The sequence below is a fragment of the Panthera pardus genome, unplaced genomic scaffold (assembly GCF_024362965.1).
Source record: "Panthera pardus isolate Hobbes unplaced genomic scaffold, ASM2436296v1 HiC_scaffold_20, whole genome shotgun sequence".
NCBI lineage: Eukaryota > Metazoa > Chordata > Mammalia > Carnivora > Felidae > Panthera > Panthera pardus.
Genome location: NW_026526766.1, coordinates 92,307,288 through 92,335,160, shown reverse-complemented (window position 1 = coordinate 92,335,160; position 27,873 = coordinate 92,307,288). Strand labels below are relative to the sequence as shown.

The 27,873-nt window shown below is 60.3% G+C and overlaps 1 protein-coding gene across 4 annotated transcripts in view; it reads right to left on the bottom strand.

The window, feature by feature from the left end:
* NACC2 (NACC family member 2) overlaps positions 1-23,261 on the bottom strand; it is a 70,782-nt gene extending 47,521 nt beyond the window's left edge. For all 4 annotated transcript variants that reach the window (XM_053908550.1, XM_053908551.1, XM_053908553.1 and 1 more), the window contains exon 1: positions 23,132-23,261. The gene's annotated coding sequence lies outside the window, so the exon portion shown is untranslated. The remainder of the gene's footprint in view (positions 1-23,131) is intronic.
* Positions 23,262-27,873: the final 4,612 nt, after the last annotated feature.

Sequence of the window (27,873 nt, the reverse complement as noted above, 5' to 3'; positions counted from 1 at the left end):
TCAAACATAATGATACAGATAATTTAAAAAAAACAGGAAAAGGTAAATCATGCAAACATAATCAAAAGAAAACGGGAGCTGCTATATTAATATCAAGTAAAGTAGATTTCGGAGCAAAGGAAATTATCAGAGACAAAGAAAGACATTTCACAAGGACCAAAGAGTCAACCCACCCAGAAGGCACAGAAGTACTCAAAGTATCTGTACCAGAAACAGAACAGCTAAATGTATGAAGCACAAATGGACAGAACTTAAAAGACAGAGACAAATCCACCATCGCACCCGGGGACTTGGACAACCTTCTGTCGACAGAGCAAAAGTACAGAGAGAGCCAAAGTCAACTAACAGGATCTGATCAGCACTCGCAGAGCTGTCCATCCGACAGCAGCAGAATACACACTCTTTTCAAGTGTCCGTGGAACCCACAGCAAGACAAGCAATATCCTGAAATAAACGTCAAGAAATTTGAAAGAACTGAAATCATTCAGGGTGTGTTTTTCCACCACTATGAAATCAAGTTAGACATCAATAATCTAAAGTAACAAGGAAATCTCCAAACACTTGGAAATATTAGCAACACCCCTCTAAGTCACCCATGTGTCAGAAGAAGTCTTCAGGAAATCAAGTGAATGAAAAGGAAAATACAACATATCCAAACCTGTGGGACACTACTTAAGAGCGGAGAGGAAAATTTATAGCTATAATAAGTACTTGTAGTAGGAAAAATTTCAAATCAATAACCTTAAGCTCTCATCTCAAGAACGTAGAAAAAGAAGCAAAATAAACTGAAAAGAAATAACGAGGAGGGCAAAAATCAATCAAATTGAAAATATAAAAAAAAAATAGAGAAAAAAATCAATGAAACAGAATTGGTTCTTTAAAAAAATTTTTTTACATTTATTTGTATTACATACGTTTACGTTTATTTACATAAATGAACCGCGAGATCGTGACCTGAGCTGGTCGTAAGCTTAACCAACTGAGCCACCCAGGCGCCCCAAGAATTGGTTCTTTTAAAAGATCAATGAAAGTGACAAACTTCTATCATGACTGACAAGAAAAAGAGAGAGAAGACAAATTAATCACCAGTATCAGAAACGAAGCAAGGGATATCACTACAGACCCTTCAGATGAAAAAGAATAATACGGACAACTTTCTGCACATAAGCCTGACAACATAAATTAAATAACCAATTCCTAAGGGGAAAAACCTACCACAATTCACCTAATATGAAACAGGGCATTTGAATAGCCTTCTAACTATTCAGGAAATGGAATTTGTAACTTTAAAAATTCTCAAAAGAGAAATCTCCAAGCCCAGATGGTTTCCCTGGAGAATTCTACCCAAACATGGAAAGGCGGATTGACAACCACTTGCACACAATCTTTTCCAGGAAACAGAAGAGGAAGGAATACTTCCCAATTCATTCACGAAGCTAGTATTACCCTGATATGAAAACCAAAGGTGGCACAAAAAAGAAAACTGCACACCGATGTTCCTTGTAATACAGATGCAAGATCCTGAACAAGATATGAATGGAATTCAACAACATATAAATAAAATCAGGGGCGCCTGGGTGGCCCGGTCGGTGAAGTGTCCGACTTCAGCTCAGGTCATGATCTCATAGTCCGTGAGTTCGAGCCCCGCGTCGGGCTCTGTGCTGACAGCTCAGAGCCTGGAGCCTGCTTCCCATTCTGTGTCTCCCTCTCTCTCTGCCCCTCCCTGCTCATGCTCTGTCTCCGTCTCAAAAATAAATAAAAATGTTAAAAAATAATAATAAAATAAAATCATACGCCACGACCGAGTGGGATTTATTCCAGGGAGGCAAGTCAGATTCAACATTTTAAAATCAATCAATGTAGGGGCGCCTGGGTGGCTCAGTCGGTTGAGCGTCCGACTTCGGCTCCAGTCATGATCTCACAGTCTGTGAGTTCGAGCCCCACGTCGGGCTCTGTGCTGACAGCTCAGAGCCTGGAGCCTGCTTTGGATTCTGTGTCTCCCTCTCTCTCTGTTCCTCCCCTGCTTGCGATCTGTCTGACTCTGTCTCAAAATAAAAACATTAAAAAAAAAATTTAAAAAAAATAATAAAATCAATCAATGTAACCCACTATCACCAGACTAATGAAGAAAAATCACATGAACGTACCATTCAATGCAGAGTATTTGACGATAGTCAACATCCACCCACGATAAAAACTCTCAGAGAACTTCCTCAACTTGATCAAAAAGCATCTACAAAAATCTTACAGCTGATGCTTTCTCCTTAAGATGGGGAATATGGCAAGGACATCCTCCTCACCATTGTTACTCAACACAGTGCAATAAGGCAAGAAAATGCATACAGATTAGAGAGGAAGAAATAAAAAAAGCTGTCCCTATTTGCTGATGACAGGATTGTCTACATAGAAAATCCCAGGGAATCCACCAAAAAAACCTTCTAGAACAAGTGAGTCTATCAAGGTCACAGGATACAAGATAAACAACTGTGTTTCTATATACAATCAATTACCAAGATGATACTATGATCATTCAGAAAAATCTATATGTAAGGGGTGCCTGGCTGGCTCAGTTGGTAGAGCGTGAAATGGATCTCAAAGTTGTGAGTTCCAGATCCACACTGGGGGTAGAGTTTACTAAACAAAACAAAACAAACAGACAAACAAACAAACAACAGTCGCGTCTGGGTGGCTCAGTAGGTTAAGTGTCTGACTTCGGCTCAGGTCATGATCTCATGACTTGTTGGTTCAAGCCCCGCGTCAGGCTCTGTGCTGACAGCTCACAGCCTGGTGCCTACTTTAGATTCTGTGTCTTCCTCTCTCTCTGCCCCTCCCCTGCTTGCACTCTGTCTCTTTCTCTCTCTCAAAAATAAACATTAAAAAAAACCCACACAGGTAGGGGCTCCAGTACGGCTCAGTGGCTCAGTCTGTTAAGCATCCAACTCTTGGTTTCCGCTCAGGTCATGATCTCATGGTTCATGAAATTGAGCCCTGCATTGGGCTCTATGCACTGATAGCATGAAGCCTGCTTGGGATTCTCTCTGTCTCCCCCTCTCTGCCACTCCCCTGCTCATTCTCTCTCCCTCTCCCTCTCTCTCAAAATAAATAAACTTTAAAAAAACTACACAAAAACATAAACAAAAACAAAAGATGCACAGGACTTGTATGGTGAAAACTACAAAATGCTGATGAAAGAAATCTACATCTAAATAAATGGAGAGACATACCATGTTCATGGATGGAAAGATGACACAAGAAAGATTCTCCCCAAAGAATTCTCCCCAAATTTATACACAATTATTAACACAATCCTACCAAAATTCCAGCATATTTTTTTATAGATATAGACAAGATTGACCAAAAATGTATTATCAAAAGGCAAGGAACTAAAATAGGTGAGAGAATTTTTAAGAGGAATTCAGTGGAAGAAACCAACCCGCCTGATATAAAGACTTTCCAGACAGCTATAGTGACTAAGACAGCATGACTGACAGATCAATAACAGAATAGAGAACCCTGAAAAAGACCCACAGTTATGTCCACGTAACTTTTTATAAAGATGCAAAAGCAATTCAGTAAAGGACAGTCAGCCTTTTCAGCAAACAGTGCTTGAGCCAGTGCATATCCAGAGGCAAACAAAATGAACCTCGACCTCACACTGTGTACAAACTTAATCCAAAAGAGATCGAGAACCTACATGTGTGACGTAAAACCGGAAAAAAAGGACAGGAGAATTAACTTCAGAATCTAGGGCTAGACACAACATTCTTCCCTAAGCAAAAACTCATAAACTTGACTTATCAAAATTTTAAACTTTTGCTCGTCAAAAAGACCCTGTTAGGAAGATGGAAAGACCGGCCGGGAGAAAATACTTGCAAAGCACATGGACGACCAAGGGTTAGTATACAGGTTACATAAAGAAGCCCCACATGTCAACAGTAAAACACAGCCCAATTAGAAAATCAGCAAAAGGAGCGCTTGGGGGTGCTCAGTCGGTTAAGGATCCAACTCTCGGTTTCGGCTCAGGTCGTGATCTCCCAGTTCGTGAGTTCGAGCCCCGTGACGAGCCTGGTGTTCACAGTGCAGAGCCTGCTTGGGATTCTCTCTCTCCCCTCCACTGCTCGCTCTCGTTCTCTCTCAAAATTAATACGATTTAAAACAAATCAGCAAAAGACACGGAGACGTTTCACCAAAGAGCACATATAGGTGGCAAACAGGCACACGAAAGATGTTCCCCGCCATCAGCCATCAGGAAACGCAAATTAACGCCACTACGAGATGGGCCACAAACTTATTAGAACGGCTACAGCCCCAACAGCAGCAACACCAAATGCCGGTGACGGAGGGGGACGATGGATCACTTACAGAAGAGACCAGGGTGGTGGCTGTCAGAGGCTACGGGGTGGGGGTGGGAGGGGCCCCGGGGGGCCTGTGGAGGGTGCACTGGGTCTCTCGGTAGTGCCACCTGGTCCAGTAACAGCTGTACTGAGATACCACAAAATCCAGCGGTTCCCTTTTATGAGCAAATAACCTTCCCTACAGGGACGCACCACTTTGTTTTTCCGTTCATTCTGTACGATCCACAACTGCTCGTGAACCTAGGATTATCTCCAAATACAAAGTTAAAACCAAAACCCAAAAAGCGTCAGCGTGTCAACGTAAGATATCCCAAATCCTCGCTCACTGTAACACGCCATGCGAACATTAAACGGAACGAGCAGCATTCAGGTAGCTCTGCGTGATCAGTCAGCACGTGATGGAAACAGTGTTCGGACAGCAGGTACTTTACTCATCTGTCCTCATCACAGATCAGAGGAACACGCTCCCGGCCACTCTGACAAGGTGTGGCAGGCACACGCGTGTGTAGGACAGGCAGGCCCCCATCGCCTTCCACCCGCAGCCCTCTCTGTCAGAGAGAAGTTAGTCACCCCCTTCCAAAGACATAACAACACGGGACAAAGAAGTGTGACTACAGGTCCAAGAATATCAAAGGGCGTCTTCTGTCACCAAGGGGAAAAGAGGTATCTTGTCTTAGAGGGAAATGGCTGTTTGTCCCAGCGTGCGGAAGGGGATGGCTCCGTCGATCAAGCATCTGACGCCGGCTCAGGTCACGACCTCACGGTTCCCAAGTTCGAGCCCCCCATCGGGCTCTCTGCTCTCAGAGCCCGGAGCCTGCTTCAGATCCTCTGTCCCCTCTCTCCCTGCCCCTCCCCTGCTCACGCACTCTCGCTCTCTCTCAAAAATATATAAACTTAAAAAAAAGCACCTAAAACTTCAAATGGACATACGGGAAACTGTAGGAGGTTTGCACAAAGTGATCTTTATTTCTCTTGCTTTGTAATACCTGTAAATAGGGGCGCCTGGGTGGCTCAGTCGGTTGAACGTCCGACTCCGGCTCAGGTCATGATCTCACGTCTTGTGGGTTCGAGCCCCGCGTCGGGCTCTGTGCTGACGGCTCGGAGCCTGGAGCCCGCTTCGGATTCTGTCTCCCCCTCTCTGTGCCCCTCCCTTGCTCACCTTCTGTGTCTCTCCGTCTCTCAATAATAAATAAATGTTAAAAAAAAAAAAAAATTCAAGTTCTTCACTCCCAAAGCAGTGGCGTTTCCTCGCAAAGGCGTTCCTGATTTCCGAGACTATAATTATTCGATTAACAAGCACCCGGGCGAAAGCCAGGCGTCGTCCCACCGTGGAATGTTCATCTCTTCCGATGGCACTGATCTCGTCTTCTCCTGACTCTCCAGCCCGGTAGTTTCCCGGGGGCCCGCGGCCTCGGGCGTGTGAGTCGGGGCACGCGGGGTTTACCGCGGCACCGGGACGTCCCCACCGCACCTCCAGAACCGCCCCGGAGGCGGCCTCGGCTGCCCAGCCAGAGGCCTCCAGGGTTAAGCTTGAACTGTCAAGGGCCGTTCGTAGGAAGAGAATTCTCACACGTTCCCTTCCAGGAGACGGGTCTCTCCACACCGTCCATTTATGGTCTTCGTCTGGGGGAAAGAGCGATCACGGCCTCACGCGACGCTTCGGTTGCGTGCAGGGGTTAACCTCCTCCAGGCCGGCGCCGTAGGGCTCCCTGGGAGACCGCCCGGCCCTGTCTGGCCATCAGCAGGTGCCTTCTGCTGCCCAGAAGCTGCCGGCCAGACAGGGACGCTGGTGTCTCCCGAGGAGGCGTGCCGCACGGCTCACCCCCAGCAAGGGGACCCCGTGTCCAGGTGCCTTTCCTTGCGCGGAGGCGCGGGCCGCAGACCAAGGCCCCCACGGACCACGGTGGGTGGTGGCCGTGGGGCTCTGGGGCGGAAAACCCTTCCTCCCCCGGAGACCCACCGCCGGCCCTCTTTCTGTACACAGCGTGGCAACATTCCAAAGGGAACATTCTGTACATCGCGAGCGCCGTCTCCCTAGCCTCTCGGTTCAGAAGCAGAGACCTTTCTGGAGTCTCTTTCCCTTTCATGGCAGCGGAGCAGTCTGCAGTGCCCCCCCCCCCCCGCCCCCCATGCCCCGACGGAGCCGCCTGGGCTGGTTGCGCAGCCGAGAAGGACCCCCGGCTCCTGTGATCTGGGTTGGGGCGGGGGAGAGCCGGTGTCCCCCGCGGTCGTCGAGGCCACTGGGGCCACCGGCCACACCCTCGCGCTCCCCCGCCGCGTCAGCCCTTAGATTGGTGCCCAAAAGGGGGGCAAATAGGGATTTCTGCGTAGTAGCAAAGGGAGCCCCGAAGGCTCTGGTCTTCCTGTCCTGTGGGACACCGAGCAATTCTGTGACCAACCGAACAACCAGACTCCAATACTCTTTCCTCGGCGACTAGAAACGCGCAGTTCCTCAATGCTCTTGCAACCGGCTTTCCTGTCCACACCACGGAATATTACTTAGCCTTAAAAAGGAGGCAAATCCCGACACCTGCTACAACCGGACGAACCTGGAGGACACCGTGCTGAGTGACGTCAGCCCGTCACGGGGGACACGTCCTGTAGGGGTGGACGCTCGCCGGAGGCCCTGGAGAGGAGTTGGAGCCACAGACACGGAGGGTGGGGGGGAGGGGGCCGGAGGCTGGGGCAGGGGAGGGTCCCAGGACAGAGTCCAGGCTGGGAAGGCGCACACGTTCTGGGGACGGAAGGGACGGCTGCACGACAGTGTGACTGTGCTTGACGCCCTTGAACTGTGCCCTTAAAAGCGGCTACGATGATAAATTTTATGTCATGTGTATTCTTCCATTAGAATTTTTTAAGTAATAATTTATCAGACCTCCGTGTGAAGGGTGCGAGAGTCAAATGTCAGGAACAGAAGAGAAACGTGACCTTTGGCGGAAGGATTCCAAGGAGGACACCAACAGCAGCGGCCATAAAGGGCATTGTTGGCAAACTGTACCAACCAATTTTCTCACTGAAATCGAGAATTCAAAAGATCAGCGCCAAGAAAAAAAAAGACAAGGAGGACGGAGAGATATTTACAATACCTGTAAAGCAAATTTGTGTGGTCAGGACCTTGAAAGAATTCTACAAGCCAATCAAGAAAAGGACAACTCAGCTGGGAGGGAGGGAAAAGCTGAGAACAGGCACTCAGGGGACAGCATCCAAAGGCACCGGAGAAGGAGGGAGGATTAGTCACCAGGGAGACGAAGCAGAGCCTCCAAGGGGAGGGAGGGGCCGGGGTGGGGGGCCAGCTACCTGTACCCCCCCTCCCCCGGGCTCACCCCCCACACACCAGGTCGTTCGGCAGAGGCCGTGCGTCTGCGCCCCGCAGCAGAACTGACCCCAGAGCCCATGACAGATTAGATGCTGGAAACATGGGGAGCGCCCCCCCCAAGGAACACCTGCCCACTAAGAACCTCTAGACAGCAGGTGCCACGGGGACTCAGGGACAGATGAAGGGAGCCTCGGCCCACTCCCTTACCTGGGATCCAACGGCACACCGTCCAGGTGCTAGGAGCTCGGCTGGCGGGCGGGCCGGGGGGGGGGGGGGGGAAGAGGTCTGGGGGGTGACACTTTGGCCCTGTCCACCTGCACCCCGGTCACACACTGATGTGTCAGCTGCATGAAAACAGATCGAACTCTGCGCTTAGGATCATGCACATTCCTGTGAGCTGCACGGCCAGGTGAGCGACGAGTCCGAGACCTGACTGGTGAACTTAAACGCCTCTGTGCACTTCACTACCCAGAGGTGTGCTTTTTACGGGACAAAAACCAGGTAAGTGATGTCGCTCTATTAATAGCTTTCCGACGATGAAAATTTCCGCCACGTAGCTCAACAATCCACGCGCGGGTTTTTAAAAATAGTGTTGGCGGGCGGCACCGAGGCTGCGGGTGCACACCCACACCCTGTGCTGTAGCAGCGCCCCCCCCCCCCCCAGGACGGCCACCCCCTCGGCCTAGAGCTCCCAAGGCCTCAGAACCCCATCTCCACGGGAGAGTGGACATACAGGCGGGAGGCTAGAAAATCCCAGGTCTTGTCACAATGGTCGAAATGTCCGGGTGCTGTGCAGCATTTTTATCCGAGCTTGAGAGAAATGCCATACCCCCCTTTTACAGGTAGGGAAACCGAGGGTCTGCGTGGGGAGCCAACTGGCTCGCTGGCCCAGGAACTTGACCTGAATCTCGAGAGTGGACATCAGGCCTCCTGGTGCAGACAGAACCCGGGCACCAAATGTTCCTGGGCCACAAGCCGCTGAGGGCACGTGCACCAAAGGGACCCACCCCAGTGCCGGAGAGCAAGGGGGACAAGGGTCCAGGCTCAGGGTCCTGGGCGTCGTCGGCCGCGTGGGGGCGGAGGCAGGTGGGGCCAGAGCCCCAACCCCGGGGCACAACCCCCCCACCAGCCCGGGCCCCTCCAGGGACAGGTGCCCGGGAGCCCCTGGGAGCAGCGAGGGAGCCGCAGGGGAGCCTGGGGGCTGACGCGCAGGACCACCATCCGTCCCAAAGCCGGGAGAGCCGGGGCACTGCCGCCAGCCACAGCCACCGTCACCGTCACCGTCACCACACGTTGCAGCCGCTGCCGCACCTCTCTGATTCCCTAACGGTTCCCCGGGGAGCACTGAAGGTAAATATGTTAATTTGACTTCAATCACGGCTTTTTAAAACAAAGTGCACGCTCTATCGGTTTAGGGCACGGAACCTGAAAACTACTCACTCGAACGTCTGGGCATTCCATCCTGGGCAAGGACACTGACCACGAGGGGCCAAGGGGACGGCCGAGGGGGCACCAGGGGAGGCCGGCCCGCCAGCTCCCCCGTGAGATCAGCCCCCTGTGCCGCTGCCTGGCTGCTCACAGGGGACACTTCCCACCAGCACAAGGCTCGACTCGGGCCCATGCAGGGGGAGCAGGGCCCGCAGACCACGGGCTGCCCGGGACGCGCTTGGGACAACCCAGGACGGCCCGAGGCCTGCCCAGGTACGGCCTGGAGGAGGGACACCGGCCGCCCCTCCCGCCTCGGCTGGCACTGGAGCAAGCTTGGGAGTGAGCTTCCAGCAGCCACTGGGACGGAGGTGGCAGGCCAGGCCCACTCTAGAGCAGAGTCCGCTTGGGCCCCTCCTCCCTCTGTCGCCCGCGGGGCTCTATCCAGGGAAGCTGCGTGGCCGCAGGCCCTCCCCGAGTGTCAGCCCACTGCCCCGGGGTCTCAACAACAGCCATCAACTCTCCAGTAGGTGCCTGGATCGCCCCCACCCCCACCCAGACGGCACAGAACTTAGCCAACAAAGGACACTTTGTGGTGTGCTCCTGCTTGTCCCATTCTGGGGGACCGGAGGTACATCAGGTCAGGGGGCTCCTCTCCAGACACACGGGGGGCACTCTGACACCCCAGGCAGAAGGGGCCCAGGGAGAGGAGAGCAGCCAGATACCCGAGCTGGCGGCCAGCAGCCCCCACCCAGCAAAGCCCCCCAAGCAGCAGGCGGGCACTGCGGCCCCCAGACGGGGCATTTTGGGGTGACAGGGAGGGAAGTCAGTGACAGGCAAACAGACGGCCTTTCCAGCAGTGGTTCAAGAACAAGTAACCAGCCACACTGCTGTGTTGTTCATCACCGCAAGGACAGCGTTTCTGGGCCCCGGGGCCGCCCTCCCTGGCATGCAGCCACGAGCCCAGCCCCAGGAAGGCCCAGGCCGGACCCAGTGTGTGCAGTTCGTCCCAGCCACCTGAGCAGCAGGACAGGCCTGGGGACGGCCTAGGGAGGCCAGCCCCTCCCTGTGCCCTCCAGGAGGCCCGGGGATGGCTAACCCCGTGGGTGCCTGCTCCCATGAATGGAAGAGGCTGACCTAGAACACCACAGCCCAAGGTCAAGGATCAAGCAGTCTCGGGGAAAAGAAACAACATGTTCACACGTGTTCATATATCCCAGGGCCGACAAGGGACGTGGGAAAGGCTTCCCAAGGACAGACACCAAACCAAGCTCAGGACCAAGACGCCCACCTTGGGACCCTGCAGGATCCCAAGCCGCTGGAAACCCAGAGGGGAAAGAGGCCAGCCAGCTCCTCAGGGGCTCTGGCGGAGGCAGGACGGGGGTCAGCGGGCGAACCTGGCCCGCCCACATTAGCCAACAACCTGCAAACGTTGCCCCCGGGGCCACCTCGCCTGCCCCAGGAACTGGCGAGTGCCCCGTCCCCGCAGGGGTGGTCCAGATGCACGGGGTGAGGGTCCCGAGGCGTCGAGGCTCAGGCGTGCAGGGCGTCTGCATCCACCTCGGGCTCTAACCAATTCCCTCGTGAGGGTTCTTGGAAATCAGTGACTGTAATGTAATCACAGCTGCTGGGGCTCTGAACAAGCCCGCTCAGTGGCTCCGTTCGGTTATAATTATTACGAAAGCACAGTTAAGAAACAGCGAGGAGAAACGGAAACCTTCAGGAATACCCAACAGCCGGTGGAGGGGCGGCCCCACCTTGTGGCCATGCCCTCACCAGCCACCCCACCACCCCGCCCAGGACGAGGACACCCGGCCCCTTCCTGCTGGCCCCTCGTGGAGCCATCCCACCCCACCCTGACCCAGCTATAGCCACCTGGATATACCCGGTCCAGGCAACCGGGAGCGCCAGGGCGGGGCAGGGCTGCGAGGGCAGCCGGCGACCCCCTTGCCCAGGGGCCCTGCTGTCTTCACCCCAGCCCACCTGGAGCGGCCCCCTGGCACCCGCAGAAAACCATCAGCGGTGGGGGGGGGCAGTTATCCCTACACCCCCTCAGCTCTTGGACCCAACGCCTCCGGGCCTCATTTCCCTTCCACAAATTGAGGGGAGAATCAGATACTCTCCAGAGACCATGGGTCCCGGCGTGACCCGCCAGCAGCTCAAAGCAAAACCATGACTGCCCAGCACCCCTGCAGGCAGGGGGAGGGGAGAGGAAGGGCTTCTCCTAAAGGGGCCACAGGGGTCCAACACAAGGAAGGCAGCCGGGAGTGCTGTCCCAAGCCTCGCGGCCTGGAGCTGGTGGCTGAACCTCTCGGGCACAGTTCACCGGCCTCCTCCTGGTGCCCGTGGACAGTACAGCGGCCTGACCCCTGGGGAAGGCTGACCCGCGAGCCTTCTGCCTGGGGGCGCCCTGAGTCACCCCAAACAAAACAGGAGCCAAGGAGAGGCCCCCCCCATCCGCCCCAGGCGGTGCCTCCCTGCCTGCAGGGTGACTCCACTCCTGGGGCCGCAGGTGGGAAGGCCTGGGCCTCCTGGACCCCCAGACACAGGCTCACGGCGCTCACTGCCCCTCAGCGGCCGGCGGGCCACCGCAGAGCCCGGGCCCCCACCCTTCTCCCCCTTGGGTGGGGCTGGCTCGCAGGGCTATTTGCTTCCTTCTCCCCACAAAGAAAACCACGCATTTTCCAAGAGCGGCTGGTTTTCTCTTGCTAACTGTACCCTCACCCTCACGGATGGCCCACTTTACCACTAGGGTTTTGTGCTGACTGCCTCAATCCCATCAAGTTTTGGAGCAAGAGGAATGATCCCGTGTTTTCCAGCTGCAGTGACTCGGGCCCCATCTGACCCGTGCAGACACGACAGCGATCATGCCCATCTCCTCTGTCCCCACGAGTGTGCGGGCCTGGCCCCGGGCTGGAACCCCCCCGCGACACTCCTCTGCTCCGAGATGGAGCCACCCCGGGCGGGAGGTCAGAGGACCAGGGGGGCCCTACCCCAGCCCGGGGGACAAAGGGACATGTCCCTGCTCGGGGGGCCGGCTCTGCCCTTCCTTCCAAGGCCAGGGCTGGCAGAAGGAGGGGGCAGCAGTCGTGCAGAACGGGGAGCGGGGCCTTCACTCCTGTACTGGCTGAGGGTCCCCCCAAACCACATCCCCCCAAATCCCACCTCACAATGGGATCTCAGCCAAAACCAGCAGCAGATGCCAGGTTAAGAAGAGGCCTTACTGGGTTGAGGGTGAGCTCCATACCCAACAGCTGGTGTCCTTCTGAAAAGCAGGCGTGGACACATGGGACACACAGAGAGACAGGAGGGATGTGGTCGTGAGCTGAGGACGCCCGCAGCGGCCAGAGGCTGGGAGGGAGCACGGCCCGGTGACAGTCTGACCTCCGGACCCAGGCAGACACAGAGTCCTGCTGTTTGGACCGCCCCCCCCCCCCCCCCAAGCTCATGGGCCTCTGTTCAGCAGCATCAGGACCCGCACACACCCGCCCCACCGACATCGACCTTGACCCCGGCTCGGAAGCAATGGGAAGCCACTGGTTTTCCAACTTGGACAATGTCTGCCAAGAACGAGGGCGGCCAGGCGTGCTCTGAGTCCGGGACGCCTCCTCACTGCCCGCCACAGCCCCGCCAGCTCAGAGCCTCCAGACGCGGGGCCCCGAGGGGCCTGGCCGCTCACCCGCCTCCGGGAGCAGCTGGTCCCGACAGGACCACAGCGTCACCCACTCCGGCCCCCCTGGGCCTGAGACCCAAACCCCCCACTGCACACAGGGTCCCGTGTGGCCCATCACTCCCCCCGGAGACACACAGACAGACCCGGGCTGGGAGGCGTTGCGCGAACCTGGCCTGCGTTCCAGAGTCAAGGGCACAGGAGCCAGGGAAAGACCACAGAAGCTTCCAGACTAAAGGAGCCTAAAAGACACAATAAGACTGAAACACACGGAGCGCCTGGGTGGCTCAGTGGGTTACGCGTCCGACTTCGGCTCAGGTCACGATCTCGCAGTTCATGAGTTCGAGCCCCGCGTCGGGCTCTGTGCTGACAGCTCAGAGCCTGGAGCCTGCTTCCGATTCTGTGTCTCCCTCTCGCTCTGCTCCTGGCCCTGACTCTCTCAGGAATAAACAAACATTAAAACAAATTAAAAAAAAAAAAAAACCTCAACCACATAAGAGCATACCTACTCTCACAGCAGCATTATTCACAAAGCCAAGAAGCAGAAACGATCCAAGCATCCATTGACAGGCAAACGGAGAAGCAAGCGTGGTCGACCCGCCGTGGACCCGGCGTGGACCCCCCTCAGCCGTAGCTCGGCCGCAGATGCCCCCGGAGGACACGCGCTCCGTGAGAACGGCCAGACGCCAGGGACGAACGCCGTAGCATCCGCTCACCTGCGACCCTGGGGCGGCCGGACCCACGGACACAGAGAGGGGAGCTGGGGGCCGGGGGCTCCTATCTGCCCGACGAGCGGTCCCGGGACGGAGGGCGGCCACTCGCGGGGCGCCCCTGAACTGCACGCGTCAAACGCTCGGATGGTGGACGTGATGCTCTGTGTCGTTCAGCACAGTAAAGGAGGGAGAGGGAAAGAAAATTCCAGACGCGGGGAGGGGGCGGGGGGAGGGGAGGGGGCCGGTGGGACCAGGGGGAGCCTGGGGAGGGGGGGTCCGTGTGTAACGGGGCAGAGTCCAGTCTGGGAAGACGGACGCGTTCTGGGGACGGACGGAGGGGGAGGGGGCGGCTGCCCGACAGCGTGAATGCACCTGACGCCCCTGAACTGTGCCCTTAAACTGGTTAAGGTGGTAAGCTTTATACATACGGTAACTAGGATTTAAAAAAAATTTTTTTTAATGTTTTTATTTATTTTGGAAAAAGAGACAGAGTGTGAGCGGGCAAAGGGGCAGAGAGAGAGGGAGACACAGAATCCGAAGAAGGCTCCAGGCTCCGAGCTGTCGGCACAGAGCCCCACGCGGGGCTCGAACCCACAAACGGCGAGATCATGGCCTGAGCCGAAGCCGGACGCTCAACTGACTGAGCCCCCCAGGAGCCCCTAGGATTTTTTAAATTAAAACTTTAGGGATGGATGCCTGGGAGGTTCAGTCGGTCGAGTATCTAACTCTTGGTTTCAGCTCAGGTCATGATCTTGAGGTCTGTGGGTTCGAGCCCCACGTCGGGCTCTGCGGGTCGGCCCCAAGCCCAGCCAGTAAAAGCCTTCAGAAACGAGTCTCTGAATGTGGCCAGGACCCTCTAGGACCTTCTGAGCTGCAGCACGCCCAGCAGCTGGGGGAGGGGAAGGCAGAGGAGTGCCCCCAAACACCCCAGGGGCCTCCCAAGAAGAACTCGGGCCTATTCCCAAGGATGCTCGGTGGAGGGGACTTCCCATTTTCCTGGGTTATCGAGAACCTGACAAGGGACCCAGAGCAAAACCACGGGCCAGCCTCCCACAGCCTCGGGGCCCTCACTGCTGTGCTCCAGCCTGGCCCAGGTCGGTCTGCGTGGCTTGGAGCGATGTGGGGAGAGACCAGGGACCCTGCTCCTCCGCCAAGAAGCACCTGAGGCCCCCGTCACAGCTCTCCAGAGCCAGCCGCCTGCTTCTCGGGGTCCCGGGGCCCCTCAAGATCCGGGCTCGTGTGGTCCCGAAGGACAGCACAGCCTCTCGGCTCCCGTGGCCCGCAGCCGGGACGCTGTGGCCCTCCCACCTCCTCCGCTGCATCATTTCCCCTCATCAGCTTACTTTCCTTCTAGGGGGAGGAAGGAGGAGGCTCCGGGGGCCTCTAAGGTTTGGGATCCAGCACCCGACCAGGCCCAGCCCCGAGGGCTCCTCTGGACGACACGCCTTTCCTTCCCTGGCCCTTCACATGACAGGGGCTGGCCGACTAAACTGGGTTACAACAATTAACACAAATTCTGCCGCCTGTCCCAAAACTTACATAACCGCAGACACTGTGCCTCAGGAAACTTCCTCCGCCCATGGCCCCATTTCCTGCCCTCGACCCCGGGCTTTGGTCCTGGAAACAAAGCTGCTCCTAGATTCCCCAGCTGGTACTGGCCCTCCAGCCCTGCCAGCCAGTACTCGTCGGGGCAGCAGCCTCTGTCTGCCTGTCTGGCTGCCCACCCTCCCAGGCCAGCACAGGGCCAGCCCCCCACTTCCCAAACAGCACCCCCTCCCCTCCGGCACCAAGGGGTTTCTGTGACCTCCGCACACCGGACAGCGTCCCCCCAGATTCATGTCCACCCAGGACCTCAGAACGGGACCTTACTTGGAGTCTGGGTCTTTGCAGATGTGATCGGTTAAGGACCGAGACGAGACCGTCCTGGGTTGAGGGCGGGCCCCGCATCCCGTGACGGGTGTCCTCGTAAGAAGAGGGAAATTTGAACACAGACACAGAGAGGGAGGGCGGCCATGTGACAGCCGAGGCAGAGGTGGCAGGGACGGGTCTACAAGCCAAGGGACGCCAAGGACCTCTGGCACCACCAGACGCCGGGAGAGGCCAGGTTCTCCCCTGGAGCCTCCAGAAGGGGCCAGGCCTGCCCCCTCCTTGACTTTGAACCTGCGGCCTCAGAACGGCGGAGGGGATACATTTCTGTCCTTTGAAGCCACCAGCTTTATGGTCACTTGTTGCCTGGGCTCACACGGCCTGCGCCCTCCCTGCCTGTTGGCAAATATCACTGCTCTCCCGGGGCGGACAGACCCCATGGGGCGCCCCAGAGCAGCAGTCACAAAACGGAGGGGGGCACCACAGAGGGGAAGGAGCTTGGCAGGGAAGAGAGCAGCACCGCCTCATCACGGCCGGGTCACGGCACGCACCAGCACACTGGGGACGGCCCCCACCCTCCAGCGAGAGCGTCTGTGCGTGGAGCCCACGAGGCACCTTTCCGGGGCTATCTCGGTGACCAGAGAGTAGGCGGTGCCCCACTTCTGTTTCTCCTTCAAAGCTCTTCTCACTTGTGGGGAAACTGAGGCCCAGGGAGGCCACGGTAGCACAGCACACAGTAAGGAACAGCGCTCAAAAATCCCGAGATGAGACTCGCTCCGAACCTGGATTCTGCAGAAAGTGGCCGCTCGGCTGAGAACGGCCCCGAGTGGCCCCAACAGGATCGTGGAGATGGTCACGGCCCCGTCCAGTCCCAGCGGCCCCCAAAACCCTGTCCTCTTCCTGCCTGTGTGGCCCTGAGGGGGAGAGAGCCTTCCATCCACACGGGGGGGGGGGGGGGGGGGGGACGTGTGCTCGGTCCCAGGCTCCCTGGCCCTGCCCATATGTGACCACGTCCACGGGAAATGCAGGAGACCCGAGGTCTCCGGGGCACCACCAGCTTCCACGGTTGCCAGGCGGACCCTACTTCTGGGGACCCGTAAATGGGCTCTTCTGCCATGAGGGGTCACGGATCTGTACTCCACACTGGCCCCGCCCAACTTCTTCTAGACGGTGGGAGAGAGAGGACATTGGGAAGGGATCGCAAAGCCATGAAACTAGAGTCCCCCCGCCCCCCGTCAGGACCAGCTGGGGGCTGGTGACGGAGGGAGCCGTCCTCAGACTCTGGCCACCTCGCAGATCCACAGGCCGGCCACACGTCCCTCGAGGCCGCCCCAAGCCCCTCCTGCGAGCCGCAAAGCCGGTCAGGGTGACGGCCTAGAGCAGCCAGAGGCGGAGCCGGGTCTGTGACCTCAGTCCCTTCCTCGGGGACTCACCCGAACCCCAGAGGCCACCGCAGCAAACACCACCGGCTACCTGTAGTGGACGGGGACCTCAGGGAGGGCCCGGCCCCGGCACGGAGGCAACGCGAGCTCAGCAAACCTCACGGAGCCCGGCAGCAGCTTGGACGAGAGCCACGCCAAAGCCTCCACCGCGTCCACTCTGCCCCCGGCTCCCCGGGTCCCTCAGCGTCCCCACCCCCGCCACCCCCATGTGCCCCACGCCCATCCTGGGAGAAGGTTCCCGGAGGAGCCAGCGGGCGATTTGCATAATATTCTTTGCAAGTTAATATCAGCCTCTGATAATGATCTCGGCATAGCGTGGAGCGCTGAGGCGGCTGTTACAACACTAAGTAATCATATTTTAAATTATGTTTCCCTTTATAGCAAGGTGTTGCAAAAACACACAGACATGAAATCTGTCTGTAGCAGCCCCACTGCCAAGCACCTGACCAGCTTCCCAGTGGCGGCTGTGACTGCAGCACCGGGGCCCGGGAAGCCCAGACACCAGGGGCCACACGTCACCCCCGGGGCCCCAGCCCCATCGTCACTGGGGCCAGGGGGCCCTTCCCGGCAGGGGCGCGTCTACACGGGGTCGTTCACGGGGCACCTACCGCCCACTCTTGCCGGGGGTCCCGACTGCCCTGGCAGGCTCTCCCTTCCCACCCTCCCCGGCCCCGGCCTCACGCTGGAGACCCCAGTGCCCCGGGGGGGGAGGGGGGCCAGACTTCATGGGATCACAGGCAATACACAAGCCTAAGAACTCAAAAGTCTAGGCTTTGGTGCCACAGGCCCTTCTAAGGTTGCGGCCTGGCCAGGGTCACCCGTCACCCCTCACCCAGCGTGCGGGCAGGTGGGCTTGTCCTAGACTGTCGCACCTCCGTACCCCAGATGCAGCCCGTGGTGCCTCCGACAGCCCGGGGGGCCGAACGTCATGGGCGACCCGGTGCCTGGGGGGGGATGGCGAGGGCCCGAACAGACGCGGCCCCTGGGGCGGCCGTGGGGGGGCGCCGGGAGCCGCAGGGGCGTCCGCCCTGCTCAGAAGGGGACCCCCACAGAAGAGGCCACGTGCCCCCTGCTCTCCTCTCCTTTCATCTGGGAGCGGGGGCCACCACTCAACCTTTATTTTCTTAAAAGCTTTTTTTTTTCTTTTTTATTAAAAAAAATCTAATTATAGCACAAATCTCTCAGCAGGGGTCAGTGTGAAATAAGAATGGCCAGAGTTAATGGACATGACACAGGCAAGATTAATGCCTAAAGGGCTTCGTAAGTTGTATGATGCAGATTTCATTAACATTTTAATTGTAATGTATCTTTTTAATCTTCCCTCTCTAATGGCTTTATATCCAAAAACAGGGAAGAAAAAACTGCTGACGACAACAAAAAGTATCAATATACAAAATTTAACAAAGGCGCTTAGCAGCGCAATGGAAACTAAATTAAATGAGCAAAACTATGTTAACATTGTGATTTTTCTAACGGCACAAAAGTCAGGAATGCGGCAAAGGCGGTTACTTCTCCCTTCTTGGCACAGAGACAGCGATGGGGCAAAAAACGGGAGACAGCGGGGCAGCAGCCGCGGGCGCAGGTACCGCTGAGACCCGGACCCTTCTGCTCCTGACCCGCAGGCCGGGGCAGCACCCACGGTCCAGACTGCCGGCCGCGTCCAGGAGCCAGAGGGACGGAGGAGGGACGCACCGTCCAGAGGACACCAGCCATCAGGGCGGAAGGCCCCCGCTGATGTGCGGAAGGGGAGGGGACATCTAGGGACATCACCGTAACACCGCGGGCATTTTGCGGGGCAAAGGCTGGGGTGGCGGATAAGCGGGCATCCGGCCCCCAACACCCACAGCGAGGGACCCGGGCAGTCCTGGCCAGCCGGCTCCAGCTCTCAAAGAGAGCGAGCGTTTCCACAAATACACCTGCTTCTGACTACCGAGGGCCCTGCAGATTTTTATTTTCAATCAACAAACACTCAGAGTCCCAAGCCTGTCGCCTGTGGCTCTATCTGATGGCTTGCGCCCCCCTCCCCGACGTGCCTTTTCTCTGCAACAGCCCCCACACCGTGCCTCCCTCGGGGACCTGCTGGCTGGGCCTGGGGGCCGGCCAGCCCAGGGCCCGGGACACAGTGCTGCGGTCCTGCTGATTGCTCAAACCCAGTGACTATATATGGGCACTTTCAGGCCTCTGCGGTCTCCGCCCCCGACCTGCCCGCTTCCCAGGCACACAGGCAGGCGCTAGGCGGGGCCCATCCATGGCCATTGTGCCCTCCTGGATGCCAGGGCCCAGGGCCGAGGGGGAGGGGGAGATTCCTTCAGAGACCCAGAGCCAGCCTCTCCTCCCCCCCTGGGACCAGAGAACAACGCCTCGGAGGAAAGTATGTCTGTGCCCTCCCTGGAGACTGAGAAGCAGCCTCCCCTTAAAGGGCCATGTGCTTCTCACTGGCTGCGGCCCACTCACAGGGAGGGGGCATCCCGGGAGGGCCTCCAGGCTGGGCCCGACCTGCACAGAGGCCCCAGGCCGGCCGCTCACCTTCAGCCTCCAAGCAAACAAGGAAGCTACCGCTCAGCATTGGAACTCACAGGCCAGGGTGGGGCTCAGAGAGGCCGAGTTACGCATCCAAGGTCACACAGCTCCAGGCGGGATGAGACCTGGGAGGGACCCCGGAGTTCGTGCTCACAACCGCCCCCCCTTCCTGAACCCAGGCCAGGGAGGGGCCCGGAGAGCCCAGGGTCACGGTCAGAGCCCCTCCATCCATTCCCCCGCTCAGATGTGCTCCCGCCGCCCTTGTCCTCAAGGGCACTGCCCCACTCTGAAGATGCTAACCACAGAGGCGGCCACCAGGGAGCCCCACTCCAAAGTCCACGTCCCCAACATCAACGGCTGCCACTTTCAGCCACCTCTGCGTCCGCCCCCCTCCCCCCCACGGGCCGCCAGGCCCTCGCCCACGGGGCCCACTTCCAGAACCCAGCACTTGAAAGGCCAGAGGCCACCGTGGAGGAGGAGGCCCAGCTCCCAGCAAGCAGCAGCTGCAGGTGGCACAGGAGGGAGCCGTGGGCAGCCCGGAACCAGTGTCCACAGAGCCCGAGGCCAGGCCTGGTGAGAGCAAGCACTTGCGAAAAGAGAAGCAGAGACGGCCAGGATCCCTGCCCTGCCCTGCCCTGCAGGCGAGCCTCTGGCCTCACCAAGCTGAATGCTCTCCCCCGGCCTGCAGCCAGGTCCCCTGGAGCCCAGGTCCAAGTCGGAGGGGAGGACGCGACCCTTCAGGCAACACCCGAGGTGGCAGCAGGTCACGGTGTGGGGTCCGCACATCTCTGAACTGAGGCGGACACACAGACAACTGACCGGAGCCCCCTGCTCATCAAGAGGGCACGAGGGAGGGGAGCAGGCCAGGCAGGGCTGACGCGTGGTGCTGGACAGGGGCTCCGGGGGGGCCCGGGGCCCGGCCTGGCCTGGGCAGAGGAGAGGCCCACAGGAGCCAGCCCTGCACAGGCCCTGTGCCCACTCCCCGGCCCCGGGCAGACCCCTCACCCAACCAGACTTTACAAGCCCCCAAAAGTGGGGCCGCCCAGAGCTGGAGAAGCTCAGGATCCAGCCAGGGACACCAGGGGCACCTGTTCCTGCCTTGGAACCACCCCCCCAACACGCAGTGGCACCACACCACAGGCTTTGCTCCCCTTCAAAAGACCAGGGCTGGAAGACCGGCCCCGGGTTCCTGAGCCCAGGGCACCCCTGAGGGACAGCAGCCTCGAGAACGAGCCAGGTAGCCAACAGGACTCTGAACCGAACATCAGCTCGTCGCGTCCCACGAACCTAGTCGAACTTCCCAAGTATGCCCGTCACGCTGGGGTCTGTCAAAGGCCCTGGTTCCCGGGAAAACACGCGAGTGTGCCGGGGCGAGGGGCCGTGATCTGGGCTGCAGTCCACACGTGGACAGTTGGGCAGACACTCACCACGCTGCCACCCGGCCAGGGTGGCTTTGGCCACCCTATGGTCTCTCGGGACAACAGAACCCGGGCAGAGCCCAGGCAGGGGAGGCCAAGGTGAGCTGGAAGAGGGCCCATGGGGGCTGGGCCACGGCGGGGGGGGGGGGTGGTCTCAGGGCACTGACGCTCTCGCCCTCGAGGATGGCAGGTGCTGCCGCCCGTCAGGGGAAGCCCGGGGCCCGGCCTGGGCGGCCCATCCCCAACTCTGCACTCGGGGGAGCTCAGACCTCAGAGGCAGGGGTGTGCGGTGGAGCCCTGGGAACACTCCTTGCCACGGTTCTTATCCCCTGTCCCACCAGGGGTACGGGGCCCCCCTCAAGCCATGACGCAAGGCAGGCAGGACCCGAAGGCAAGGACGCACGAAGGGCCCGGCTCAGGGCTTGCCGTCACCCCTTCCGTGAGTACCTCGTGCTCACTTTAGCTGGAAACCAGAGAAAGCTTTGAAGGATTTTGCCGAAAGTGACCCAGGAGTCCAGCCTCCCAGAGACGGCCTCTCTGGGCGCCCTGGCACACCCTCCAGCGGGTCCACAGTGACGATCCCGAGACACCCCCGTGCGGCCCGGTGCTCCCAGGTCAGGGGTGCGCCAGGAGTACGTGCTGCCCCCCCTGCTCAGGAGGAGGCTCTAAACGGCTGCAGGAGAGAAGGGGCAAAGTCGCCCCAGGGTCAGCGTGGTGTCAGACGCCCCGTCCAGCCCGGCCTCTGCCCGGGCCGTGACCACCGACAGCAGGTCTCCGGCCACTGAGAGGTGACAAGTGATATCTTCTACCTGCGGGCTCCTTCCAGCAGCCTTCACGGAAGAACGCGGGGGGCCCCACACCTCGCTCTCACCTCCTTCTATTTCCTTCACTCAGGCTCCAGCCAAGGTACCACCCAACCCTGGAATGACCCTATTGAAATGCCAACGGGCCTCCTGGGAGGGACGGGCACCACAGGGGGCCACAGGAGCAGGGACAAGGTGATTCGTTGGAAGGGGAAGGCAGTGCCCGCTGCCTGACCCTTTACCTAACTCCTTCCTGCCAGGCTGTTTCCTCACCTGCGAAACGGAGCCAATAACACAGCCTACCTCTCCTGGCGCCCTTGCCAGGCTTAAATGACAATAAGTGTGGAGAGCCACCTACCGCCATCACCTGGGCAAACTGGAGAGAGGGAGGGGAGTGGGGTCAGGGGCTCAAGAGGAGAGGAGGGGGGTGGGGAGTCAGGGGCGGCGAGAGGGAAGACCAGGGGAGAGACCCACACCAGCCCAGCCCAGCGCAGCCGGGCGCAGGAAGAGGAGGGTGGCTGACCGCTGCTGGCACAGTGGAGTGCTTGCGGGCTGCTCACAAAAAGCAGCCTTACGGGATGGTGGGCACACGGAGGGCAGAGAGGATGGCTGCCTCCAGCACCCCCCCCCCTCCCAGGATGGGCTGGACTAGGACAGCCAGGGGACACACACAGCCAGGTGCCCAGTGAGTCCGAAGAATTACCACTGGAAAGAAGGCGCCCGACTGCCTATGCGCCCAAAACATCCCAGATCTAGAGGCCCCCGGGGGGGGGGGGGGGGAGGCAGTGGGAATGGTCTATAAAGCCAGCTCCAAGGGACCTACCACCGGCAAATCCACAGGTTTAATTAAAGGGCATCAGGACAGAGTTGGTAATCACCAGCCCCAAGACCAAACTTCTGAGAAGCCCGGAAGAGGGGACCCGGAGGTGACCTCTGACCTCATGCCACCCCCCCCACCCCCCACCCCCCCCCCACACACACATCAACGCGGCAGACTTCGGAAGAGCCTGGGTCGCCTGCCCGGGCCATGGGCGTGGGCAGCGGGCTCAGAGGTCACCTCTGAGCTTCCTGGATAAGGGGCTTGGGCGACAAGACCTCCGCTCCGCAGGGTGGGCGCAGCGGGTGACAGGTGCGAGCCCCCCTCCCGGGGCAGCCGGCGCCCAGGTTCTCCCCAGGCTGGCGTCCGCACGGGGCAGGAACGGGGGTGCGGGGTGGGGGGGGATGGGGTGGGCGGGCAGGGGCGCCCGGGGAAAGGGGGCCCGCGGGGACCGGGAGGGAGAGGCGGCGGCCCGGCGGATGCGCAGCCGCGCGGCCGGCCTCGGACCCCGACCCCGGCCTCCACGCCGGGGCCGGAGGCCGGGCGGCCCGGGCGGCCCGGCGCGGGGGAGGCGCCCGGGGCCCCAGCTGGGCGCGGGCGCGGGCGCGGGCCGGCCGCCTCCCGGGCCGGGCCGCGCCGCCTCCCCCGGGCCGGGCGGGCGCGCCGCGCGAACTTGGGCTGCGGGCGGCCGGCGGGCACTGCGGCAGGGAGGCGGCCGGGCGCGCCGCGGAGTTTGCGGGAAGTGCGGCGGCGGCGAGCCGGCCGGCGGCGCCAAGTTGGGCGTACCTGCGGGCGCCCGGCCCGGTCCGGCCTGCGGCGGCAGGAAGTCTCGCGTCCCCGCGCTCCGGCTCACATGGACTTTCTCCGGCCTCGCCCAGCACCGGCCGCACCGCGGCGGGCGGGGCGCGGGGAGGCGCCGCGGGCCGTTTAAAGGGACAGCGCGCCGGCCGCGCGCGCGCACTCGCCGCCCCGGGGCGCGCCGCCCCGCCGCCAGGTGGGAGCCCGGGTGGGCGGGGGGAGGTGCCGGCGGGGGGAGGGGGCGCCGGGCGCGGGGTGGGAGTTGTCCCGGGGCGGGGGCCGCACTCCTCGGCCCCTCCGCGCCGCCTTCCCCGGCTTCGCGCGTCCGGCCGTGCGCGGGACGCTGGGCCGGGCCCGACCCACACCCCCCCCCCGCCCCCCCCTCCGCCCCCCCCCCCCTCCGCCCTCCAGGCCTCGCACAAACCCGCGGAGACCGGGAGCCCCGGGCCCTGGAGCGCCCCCTCCCCGCGGCGCCCGAGCTAGCACCGAGCAGCCTCCGCAAGGCGGCGCCAAGCGGGGCCGCCGGCGGGAGGGCGTGCGCGCAAAGCGGGGATGCGGGAGCGCCTTTGGGCGAACCTGGCGTCGGGGCCCCGGGGCCTCTCGCTCGGCCCGGGGAACTTGGCCGGGGCTGCTTTCAGGCCTGGCTGGATCCGGGCGCGCTGGCGCATTATTGTCATTCATAACAATCGGCCGCCCCTCCCCCCTCCCCTCCCCTCCCCTCGCCGGGGCTCCGGGTTTGCCTGAGGCCACGCTCCTGTAGACGCAGGTGCGCCTTCAAGTCAAACAGGCCACGCACCCGCACCCGCAGCACCCCACAAAGGCCCCCTTTTCAATCTGGAGTCTTCAGTCAGGACAGGCCAGAGACAGCCTGGCTCCCTCCCTCCCACAAGGGTCCTCATGGGAAAATGGGGGTGGTACCAAAACAGTGATCTGGAGCGTGGGGTCACCAGGAGGAGGGGGTTAATGTGAAGAACAAGATGCCCAGCCACCCTCCCAGAGAATGTTCTGGACCCCTTGGGGGTAAGAGGCTAGGGCTAAAGCCCTGCAAGACAGTTAGCCAAGGTCATTCCTAGGACAATGGTCAGAAGCCCGTGCAAGAACTTCGTCCCCAAGCACAAGCCGGGTCCTTCACCTCGATCGTACACTGACCCCTCCCGCCCCCCCCCCCAACTCCAACTTGAGACTGCACAGAAAACAGCCTCCCACCAGCTCTCCCCTGCCTTGCCCTCTGGGAGGATGGGTGTGAACTCTCAAGGACTCTCTGGGACGCCCCCAGAACCCCACTCGGACCTAAACAGGGCCCCAATCCCCTCACCCCCAGACCAGTCCAGCCTACTGCAGTTTCCAAGCCCAAGGGGCAGTCTGGCGTGTCCAAGGGGCCTCTACCCACCAGAGGCACAGACTTGCGGTTTGGCCTGTGCTCACGTGGTCCAGGAGGTGCCCTGCCAGCACAGGTGCCCGCAGGGTGGTGTGGGGCAGAGGCCCCGGGCCTCAGGATCCCACCGGCTCCTACGTGCTACTGAGGATCTTGGCTGTGCAGACACCCTCCGGCCCTGGGAAATTTGGGCTTCTACAGAGGACATGCGTGAGCAGGGACAGACTAGTGTCTGAGCACTTCCAGCCCAGGGCGAGGGCGCGAGAAGCCATCCATGAGTTCCTGAGATCCTCTCATGGCCAGCACCGGGGTCCCTGCGTGGATAGGGACCCACAGAGGGTCTAGAGGTGTGACGGCCTCCCTAGACAGGGCCTGGGAGGCGTCTGTCTGCACTCTCCTGCCCGTGGGGAGCTGGTTCACATATTTGCACGATCTGATTGCTTCCATCACTCTGTTTTCTAAATCTCAAAGAAAGTCTTTCTTCTTTAATGGAGGACGTTCGGAAAACATTGCAAAGTTTTTAAAAGACGACAGATGACCAAAAACCTGTTCCCTGAAGGTGACAGGATTTGCTGCAGTCTCTGTGCAACTGGGTGTGAGTACACCGCACGAGCACATTTAAATGCAGATGCTGACAGCCGCTCGCCTCCAGGCCTGCACCGCGTGTTCCGCGCGGGCTCTGTGCGTGCTCTGTGCGTGTCCGTGCGTGCTCCGTGTGTGTTCCGCGCGTGCTCTGTGCGTGTCCGTGCGTGCCCTGGGCGTGCTCTGTGCGTGTCCGTGCGTGTTCCGCACGTGCTCTGTGCGTGTCCGTGCGTGCTCTGTGCGTGTCCGTGCGTGCACTGTGCGTGTCCTGTTTGTGGTCTGTGCTCTGTGCGTGTCCGTGCGTGTTCCGTGCGTGCACTGTGTTCCGCGCGTGCTCTGTGCGTGTCCGTGCATGTCCTGTTTGTGGTCTGTTTGTGCTCTGTGCGTGTCCGTGCGTGCCCTGTGCGTGTCCGTGCGTGTTCCCTGCGTGCTCTGTGCGTGTCCGTGCGTGCTCTGTGCGTGTCCTGTTTGTGGTCTGTTTGTGCTCTGTGGATGTTCCCTGCGTGCTCTGTGCGTGTCCGTGCGGGCTAACTACGCTCCGACGGTCCCGTGAGGTTAGCTCTTTCTACCCCTGTTCTGCTAATGAGAATGGCGCCGCTCAGCAAGAAAGTGCAGCCAGCTTGGGGCTCGCGCAGCCAGGGCTCCCGGCAGGCGGGGAGGACTTGAGCCCAGCCAGGGCCGGGGGGGGAGGGGGGGGGGGGGGGGGGGGGGGGGCTGAGCACCTCCTGCCTCCGTTTGACCATCGTGAGTCAGACGTTGTGAGCCGCCAGCTTGCTGCTGGCTGATACGCCGGCCCGGTGGCCGCAGGCCCCTCTTGCAGGACCCGATTGGCACCGCAGCCCCTCTGAGATGCCAGCAAGGGTTTTCTCCGCTCAGGAAGGCCCGGCCTGGCGTGGGGTCCTGCCGCCGGGGCGGAGAGCATCGGGCTGTGGGGGAAGAGGGAAGTCGCCAGAGAGAGGTCTGCACACTGACGAGCCACCCAGGTGGGAGTATGAGGAGCAGGGCGGAGAACCAGTGCCCGGCCACCTGTCTGCCTCCCCCTCCCCCACGCAGTAGGCCTTGGCGCCCCACCCAAGGGGGACGTCCTGCAGGTGGCTGCGTGCCCTGCGAACACCTGCCGGGGAAATGACTCCCCGGAGCTGGTGCTCCATCGAGGAGGGCTGCGGGAGCACCTTTCTCCTCCCTGGGCTCCCCTGGCCACACCCCCCCCCCCCCAAACTCTGCATCCTGCACGGTTTTCTTCCTGGGCCTCTGAACCGAGGGGTTTCAGGACCGAATGCAGCCGTCGGGTCTGTGCGCACCGCGACACCAGGTCTGGAGGACGCCGACCTCCTCCACCCGAGGCTCGTCTCCAACAAGGATTGAGGCCCACCCAGCAAGCACACCCGAACTCACGCCTTGCTCCGCCAGCCGCCTCCTCGACTCCTGCCCGCCTGGGTGGCTGAGGGCCGTGTCACGGAGACATGGCCACACAGAGCGGCTCCCCGTGCCCCAGACCCGCCCCTGCCTCCCCTGCTTCGGGAACGTCAGCTCAGCTTCTGGGCGGCTCAGGCCCAACCACCTCGGACCCCTCCTCGTCACCTCTCTCGAACCCACGCGCTCCCCGCTGCCCTCCTGGTCCGACCCCCTTCTCCCCAAGTTACTGCAGCGGCCTTGAAGCTGGGCTCCCTGTCTCCCCACCTCCCAGTGCCCCTGCCCGGGTCTGTCACGGCGCAGCAGCACAGAGATGGCTCGGAACGTGTTAGATCACATCACCCCTCTGCTCGGGTCCCCCAGTCTCCCTCCCACACAGAACTTGAGCCCAAGTCTTTGCGATGGCCACGACCTGGGTCCCCACCCCACGCTCACCCCTACCTGGTCCCCGTGCAGCGCCAGCATCCTGACTCCACTCCAGCCACACCGGTTTCTGCATGGGCCCTCCAACTGCTGGCCTCCTTCTGCCCCAGGGACTTGGCACCTGCTGTTCCCAGTACCTGTACGCCTTCTCCACCACGCCCCCCCAACCCCCCCTTGTCTCTGACACTACTTACTTCCTTTGGGTCTCTGCCAGTCATACCTGGAGCCTGGGCCTTCCCGACCCTCCCATATAAAAGAGCCACATGGGCCACTGCCAGCCAGCTCCCCCGACCCAACCCTGGGGCTAATGCTAATCCACTCCTGACATTCGCAACCCCTTCTCCCCTGCCCGCACGGGTACAGGCTCCCCGTCTTGCCCACCACCCTGGCCCTGGCCCAATGGGATGCCCGGCACAGGTCAGGTGACAGTACCTATCTGCAGCATGTGGGAGCCTGAGGGGTGCTGTGCCCCCGTTGATGAGGGGCCGGGGCCCCTGCCCACCTGCCTGAGTTTGGGTGCCTCCTTCCTGCCCGTGGACTGTCAGGAGTACCCAGTCAGCAGGAAGGGAAGCAGCAGGCAGGGGACCTCAGGGTCAGAGCCCAGGCCAGGACTGCTGGCCTGCGAACAGCCCCATAAGCGATGGAGCAGGAGAGCGGCATTTCCCCCCTAGATGTGCGCAGGGGCCTGTCCTCTCGGCGAGAGCGGGGAGCTCCGGGCCGGGCCCGTGCAGGGACCGCGGGGGGAGGGTGTCCGCCCCCCACTCCTGCCTGTTGGTACAGAAGCAACGACGTCGAAGAGCCCTTTGCTGCCGTGGCATTTGCATCCTCTCGGGAGGAAGCCTCTTTCAGCGTCCAAAGAGGAGTTTACTGGGGCCCAAAGGAACCGACTGACCGCAGGTCCCTAACCCTGCCTCAGAAGCTGCCCCAGGTGGGCTCT